The 7,220-nt window shown below is 28.6% G+C and overlaps 1 long non-coding RNA gene across 1 annotated transcript; it reads right to left on the bottom strand.

Moving 5' to 3' along the window:
* Positions 1–891: 891 nt before the first annotated feature.
* LOC126264720 (uncharacterized) lies at positions 892–3,454 on the bottom strand. Its single transcript, XR_007547381.1, has 4 exons — positions 3,370–3,454; positions 3,057–3,253; positions 1,454–1,540; positions 892–1,174 (listed from the first exon to the last, which is right to left on the bottom strand). It is a non-coding gene; the product is annotated as an uncharacterized LOC126264720 (long non-coding RNA).
* Between the last annotated feature and the right edge of the window lie 3,766 nt (positions 3,455–7,220).

The following is a 7,220-nucleotide window of genomic DNA, read 5'->3' as shown; positions in this document are numbered from 1 at the left end:
ACCTTTAATACCAAATTTCTTCATTACCTTATGGAAATAAAAGAAATGAATAGCAAAATAATTTATTAATTCTTACTATTAAAAATATTCTCAAATAGTACCACAAACCTAAATACATTTGTATGTGCTATTTCTTTAATCAACCAAATCAAACTCATACGTACACTATCGCTCATATGTAGAGCAACAAATTAAAAAGCAATCATTTTATTAAAAGAAAACAATTCTTTTTAATTTAAATTAATTTTATAATTGTTAAGTGTCTAAATATTTCGTACCTTCCTTTATATACGGATATCTTAGTTTTTATATAAATTTATAAGTTCATAAATAATATAACCAAACCGTATATTCAATACAACAAATTGTAGAAACATTTAAACAAGGATAATGTCCAATTTTAACAGAAGGAGTTCACTGGAATGAGTTCCCAAAAGTGGTAGAAAATAAAAGACAGAGCCGTGGACACAAAGTAAAAATTTTTGCTGTTAGCGACTGTTATCAACCCCGTATAAATCAAGAAATAAAGGAAGTCATTTTGTAGGAGATTATTATAAAACGAACACTAAAAGTTAATGCTTTGGCCAGTATAAAAGGCAAAACTAAATCCAATTGAAAAGCTTTGGTATAAAATTGACCAGAAAATCCATGCAAAAAGATCAGATTTTAATGAATTTTATGAAGAAATTTAAAATTAATGGAAAGAAATATTATTAAGAATTATATTAAAAAGCTACTGAAATCGATGTAAAAAGGGGTTTAGAAGTTATTAAAAATAATGGATAGGCTACTAGTTACTAAATAAAGGAAGGCTAAATGTACGAAAGATTGTTTTATTTAATAGTTGGTCCACTTTTGAATTTTTTTCAAATATTAATAAAAATATAAATATATAATATAATAAATTATATTGTCGTATTTTTGTTGTCAAATATACTGCATACCTGGCATAAATATGGATATTTTCTGTACACTTTTATCAAGACAATAAAAATTTCTAAAGTTGCTGCAATTTTGTATGTTTAAAGTAAATTCTTCGTCCTTTTTAAAACGTGTGACAAAAAATATATAGGATATTGAAATAAATTTTTTATACTGAACGGACAAATTCTGAATTAACACCCTTTTATGAAGGATCTTTTAGATTTTGTGGGCACCACTGTAATTGGCACACCTGTAAAATGAAAATATTAATTTCGTTAGAGTACTTTTGTGAATTGAAATTTCACAAATTTAACAAAAATGTTGGGTAATAATTTATAACTTGACCATAAAATTTGGAATGGGTCTGGGAATTCCAAATGATAAAAATGCGCAGTTGCCATTAACCATTTATAATGATAAACGATTTGGATCTTGATGATATTGTAAAATATTTAAATTGTGGCGGCACAGTCCACTATTAACACTAACATTAGTTATAACTATTAACCTATTTAAATACAATACAAACCTTTTATTCTCTTTAACGGTTAATACTTTATAAATTTTAAATTACCATGGTAAGCACGTGGATGTATTTGATTGTGTCCTTCATGAACTAAAAATTAAAAAAAAAATTATCTTAATTATTTTTGCTACTTTCTCATCAACAATTTAATGTATGAGGTAATCTGATTTTCGGAATTGCCCGGTATAAAATATCCATTAAAATCGTTTATTTGAGTTGTTAAATAAAAAATGTTTGTGCTAAAAAACAGGATTTATCTTAAAAAGTTATTTTTAAAACCTACCTAATGTCGCTTAAAGCATTAAGGCGGAATAAATTATGCCGTAAAAATAAATTTGCCTAAACATTCAATTAAATTTTCTTTTAAAATATAATTACTAACGTCTTTCTGGGAATTGCAAAATTTATTGATAATGCCATTGACAGTAAACTTTTGAGTTTATTGCTGAGTTTTTTAATTTTAACTAAGCCCAGATAAATAAAACTGGCTCATTTCGTTAATGTACAGACACGTGTAACAGAATTGAAGGTAATTTGGCTCAGCTTACGTTTCTCCTTACCTGTAAACTTGCTGAGTAATAATATGCGACGTCTAGAAGCGGATTAAATGAAAACGCTTGTACCGAGTAAAATTAAGTTTCACACATTTCACGTTGCACAAAAATGCAATTGGCCTACAAAACAAGTTTTCAACTATCGGTAAATCAAAAACGATGATTGTTTTTTCCGGTTAACGGATGGCACATCAATTCTCATTATCTTATCCGATTGAAAACATGGGAAAAATTAAAATCCCTCATGATTACATAGTATGGTATTATAGTGGCTAATTAAAGGATCCAATTATCAATCAAAAATTGTTGCGATGTGGGTGTTTATAAAATCACATTAATATACCGAAAGGGGTGAGTGAATTAATTAACCCCTTTGAATTTGGACATGTGTTTTCCAATTCGTTTTAATTTAGGTAATTTTAATTTTTAAATGTCTTGCTTGACAGTCGGGTAACGTATTCAAATTTAATGGCGGGCGACCCGTATGATGATAATTTAAGTGTATTAAATTGTCAGTCAAATTTTCATTAATGAATGGAAACGTGATAATATTTTATATGTGAAAAAAAATAATTGTTTCTAGAACTATGGATTCATTTACTATTGATATTACTTTTAATATCTTTATTTTTATCCACTTTATTTATTAGAAAATGAAATGAATCCAGTAATGAACATAAAAAACTACTTTCCTTAATTAATGGTTACATCAATAGAATTTTTTATTTGACTAAGTAAAAATGTGCAGGTTGCTAAATTTCAAATAAAAAAGTTACTACAATTTCAACTGGTTTTCCTCAAAGAATTTGTTGAATTTTTAAGTAAAATATGCTTAAAATTGAATTACATCCGAAATATTTACATTATGTGTCTGTCATTTAAAACTAAAGGCAATTCAGGTGAAATATCTGCACCATACAGGGTGTTTCAGTCCATGGTATATTTGAAGTTTATGAGAAAGAGTATGGTGACTACATTAATTGAAGTTTATTAATTTCTTATTTGACTAAGTAAAAACGAGCAGCTTATTACATTTAAAATATCATAGTTACCGAATTTCTTAATTAATTTCTCCTTTCTCCCTCAAATAATTTGTTGAATTTATGAGTAAAATGTGAGATTATCAAAGAAGTCCATCCAAAATATTTACATTATGTATCACTTGAAACTAAAGACAATTCGCACCATACAGGATGCTTTATTTCATGGTCCATTTGAAGTTTATGAAGAAGAACATGGTTAAATATTTCTGAAATTATTGATTTAATTAGACATGGGGAATGACTACATTAATTGAGGTTACTTAATTTCTTATTTGACTAAGTAAAAAAGAGTAGATTGTTATATTTAAAATAAAATACTTACCGAAGTTTGAAGTTTAATTTCTTCATTTTTTTTCTCAAATAATTTGTTGAATTAACTGAATAAGTCCATCCAAAATATTTACTTTACTTGTCACTTAAAACTAATGACAATTCAGACGTAACAACTACACCATACAGAGTGTTTTAGTTAATGAGCCATTTGAAGTTGAGGTTGAATGAGGAAGAGCATAAAAAATGTGCTTGAGATTAATAGTGTACAAGTACATCCAAAATATTAACATTATGTGTAAATTTCAACTAAAGACAATTCACACGAAATATTTGTACTATACAGGATGTTTCGCATCCATTATTCATTTGAAGTTCATGAGGAACTACATAAATATTTCTTTAATTTTACTTGATTTTTCTTATATAATTTGTTGAAAAAAACTTAAAGAAATTAACACAGAAACTTTTAAATAATATTTCAAGAAAAGGAAAGTTTCATTCGCAACATATCTGCGATAAACATAAAAAATAATACTTTGATGATAATTTAAGTGTTGTAAATTGTCTGAAAATTTTTTTTATAAATTAATGGAATTGACGGTAATATTTTATCTGTGTGCGACGATTTTTCATTGTCCAAATGAACTTGATGTAACGATCTATTCGAGTTGTTTGACCGTTTCATCAAAACAAATGGATCCGTTCAGTGAAAGTTCGAAAACTTGTGCTTCGATTGAAATAACCGCAGCCACCGCGTAATGGAAATAGTCCGAGGGGCAGTGGCTTGTTCCAAGTCTGGTGCGTTCAGGTATTTCTACCAAATCATCGTTTCACGAAAATTATGCACGTTTACTATTTTCGTCTGTCCAGTCAGCAGGCTTCGCGTGTGTGAGTGTGTGTGTACGACAAATTTACAAAGTGAAAAACATTGGCTGGCATAAATTCACGGCGTGAGGTCATTGGCGTCTCGCATCGTATAAATATGTATACTTACTTACCTTAGTCAAGGGGAGAAAGATAAAATTACAATGAATTTGCATGCTGATTAATTATTATTGCATGTTTGTCAACGTCGCCGTACTCCATTTAAAAAACCGGCCTGGAATTACTACAACTGCTCGTTCCCGGAAACCGATTTACGGTAGCCGTTTTTGAAGCCTGGAGTTTGTTAAAACTTACTGTTTTTAATCTCGGTTCGTTGTTGCATTATTATAGTTGCTGCGACCGCAACATTACGCCCCTAACTGGATTCCGGGAATGCCACAACTCTCGATTATTTAAAGCGTTCCGTTCCAAGAAAAAAACAACGAGTGTAGATTAAAGTTTAACACAGTTTTCTTCACGCTAAACGGCCGCAATAAGAAAACTGCATAGATGCTGCGGTGGATTAGGAGCGAAACAATGATTTTGCACGGGGGCAACAAGAGCAATTTAAAGCCAATGACATCACGTAGTGGATGTAGAGGCGTAAATGCTTTTCAGACCGGGCCATCGACCTTTTGTTGACACTACTTTGCCGTGTCATTTTTTCTTATTTTCTCCCGCTTGATTTATCGGAAAACGAAGACGTACCGGTGATGAACATCAAAAATATTACTTACCTTAATTAAAATAGATGGCACAAAAATAATACTGGAATGGATATACAAAAAAATTGAATTGGTAAATGTTTGTTTTTTTCACTTGTGTCAGATAACTTGAATAATGTTGACATTTTTTGGATTCTCAATTTTTGTGCACAATGAAATTTATCCAAAATGTCTATGGTATACTGTGTATAATTCAAAATGATCACGAACGTAAAACACCCTGTATAGTAGCCATATTTTATGTGAATTGCCTTTAGTTTTGAAGTTACGCGTACTGTAAATACTTTGGCCAAATCCATTGTTAATGTCAAGTATATTTTACTTTAAAAATTATAATTTAAAATAAAAAATTTTCAGTACTTACTATACCAAAAGTCAATATTATTCAGAGATATTTAACCTTGCCGTTCCTCATAAACTTCAAAATGACCACGACGGTAAAACACCCTGTATAGTGGTTATATTTTATGTAAATTACTTTTAGTTTGAAGTCACAGTAAATAGTATGGTCAAATTTCAATGTTAATCTTAAGTACATTTTACTTTGAAAATCACAATTGAAAATTCAAAAATTTTCAGTACTTACCATTAGGTCATATTATTATTTAAATGACTTTTTTATAGTATTAGGATTCCCAACGTGGCAATGAAATGTTTGAAATCTTGGAACATTGTTTAAAAGATTCACGTCAATGTCTCAAAATTTCTTAACAAATTATTTAAGAAAAACTAGGTGAAATTAAGGGAATTTGAAACAGCAATATTTTTTTATTTTGAAAGGAAGAACCTATATGTTTATTTAGTCAAATAAAAATAAAACCCGTGTAATTATTTCCCAAACCAAAAGTCAATATTATTCAGAGATATTTAACCTTGCCGTTCCTCATAAACTTCAAAATGACCACAAAGGTAAAACACCCTGTATAGTGGGGACATTTTATGTGAATTACTTTTAGTTTGAAGTCACAGTAAATATTATGGTCAAATTTCAATGTTAATCTTGAGTACATTTTACTTTGAAAATCACAATTGAAAATTCAAAAATTTTCAGTACTTACCATTAGGTCATTTTATTATTTAAATGACTTTTTTATACTATTAGGATTCCCAACGTGGCGATGGAGTGTTTGAAATCTTGGAACATTGTTTAAAATATTCCACGTCAATGTTTTAAAATTTCATAACAAATTATTTAAAAAAAACTAGGTGAAATTAAGGGAATTTGAAACAGCAATATTTTTTTATTTTGAAAGGAAGAACCTATATTTTTATTTAGTCAAATAAGAATAAAACCCGTGTAATTATTTCCCAAACCAAAAGTCAATATTATTCAGAGATATTTAACCTTGCCGTTCCTCATAAACTTCAAAATGACCACAAAGGTAAAACACCCTGTATAGTGGGGACATTTTATGTGAATTACTTTTAGTTTGAAGTCACAGTAAATATTATGGTCAAATTTCACTGTTAATCTTAAGTACATTTTACTTTAAAAATCACAATTAAAAATTCAAAAATTTTCAGTACTTACCATTAGGTCATATTATTATTTAAATGACTTTTTTATACTATTAGGATTCCCAACGTGGCCATGGAATGTTTGAAATCTTGGAACATTGTTTAAAAGATTCCACGTCAATGTTTTAAAATTTCTTAACAAATTATTTAAGAAAAACTAGGTGAAATTAAGGGAATTTGAAACAGCAATATTTTTTTATTTTGAAAGGAAGAACCTATACTTTTATTTAGTCAAATAAGAATAAAACCCGTGTAATTATTTCCCATACCAAAAGTCAATATTATTCAGAGATATTTAACCTTGCAGTTCCTCATAAACTTCAAAATGACCACGAAGGTAAAACACCCTGTATAGTGGCGATATTTTATGTGAATTACTTTTAGTTTGAAGTCACAGTAAATATTATGGTCAAATTTCACTGTTAATCTTAAGTACATTTTACTTTAAAAATCACAACTGAAAATTCAAAAATTTTCAGTACTTACCATTAGGTCATTTTATTATTTAAATGACTTTTTTATAGCATTAGGATTCCCAACGTGGCAATGAAATGTTTGAAATCTTGGAATATTTTTTAAAAGATTCCACGTCAATGTTTCAAAATTTCTTAACAAATTATATAAGAAAAACCAGGTGAAATTAAGCGAATTTGAAACATCAATATTTTTTTATTTTAAAAGGAAGAACCTATATTTTTATTTAGTCAAATAAGAAATTAATTAAATCCGTGTAATCATTTTCCATACGAAAAGTGAATATTTTTCAGAGATATTTTACCATGCCGTTTCCCAT

The sequence above is a fragment of the Aethina tumida genome, chromosome 2 (assembly GCF_024364675.1).
Source record: "Aethina tumida isolate Nest 87 chromosome 2, icAetTumi1.1, whole genome shotgun sequence".
NCBI classification, from domain to species: Eukaryota; Metazoa; Arthropoda; class Insecta; order Coleoptera; family Nitidulidae; genus Aethina; species Aethina tumida.
The sequence above is the reverse complement of the archived record's forward strand: the minus strand, read 5'-3'. Positions and strand labels throughout refer to the sequence as shown.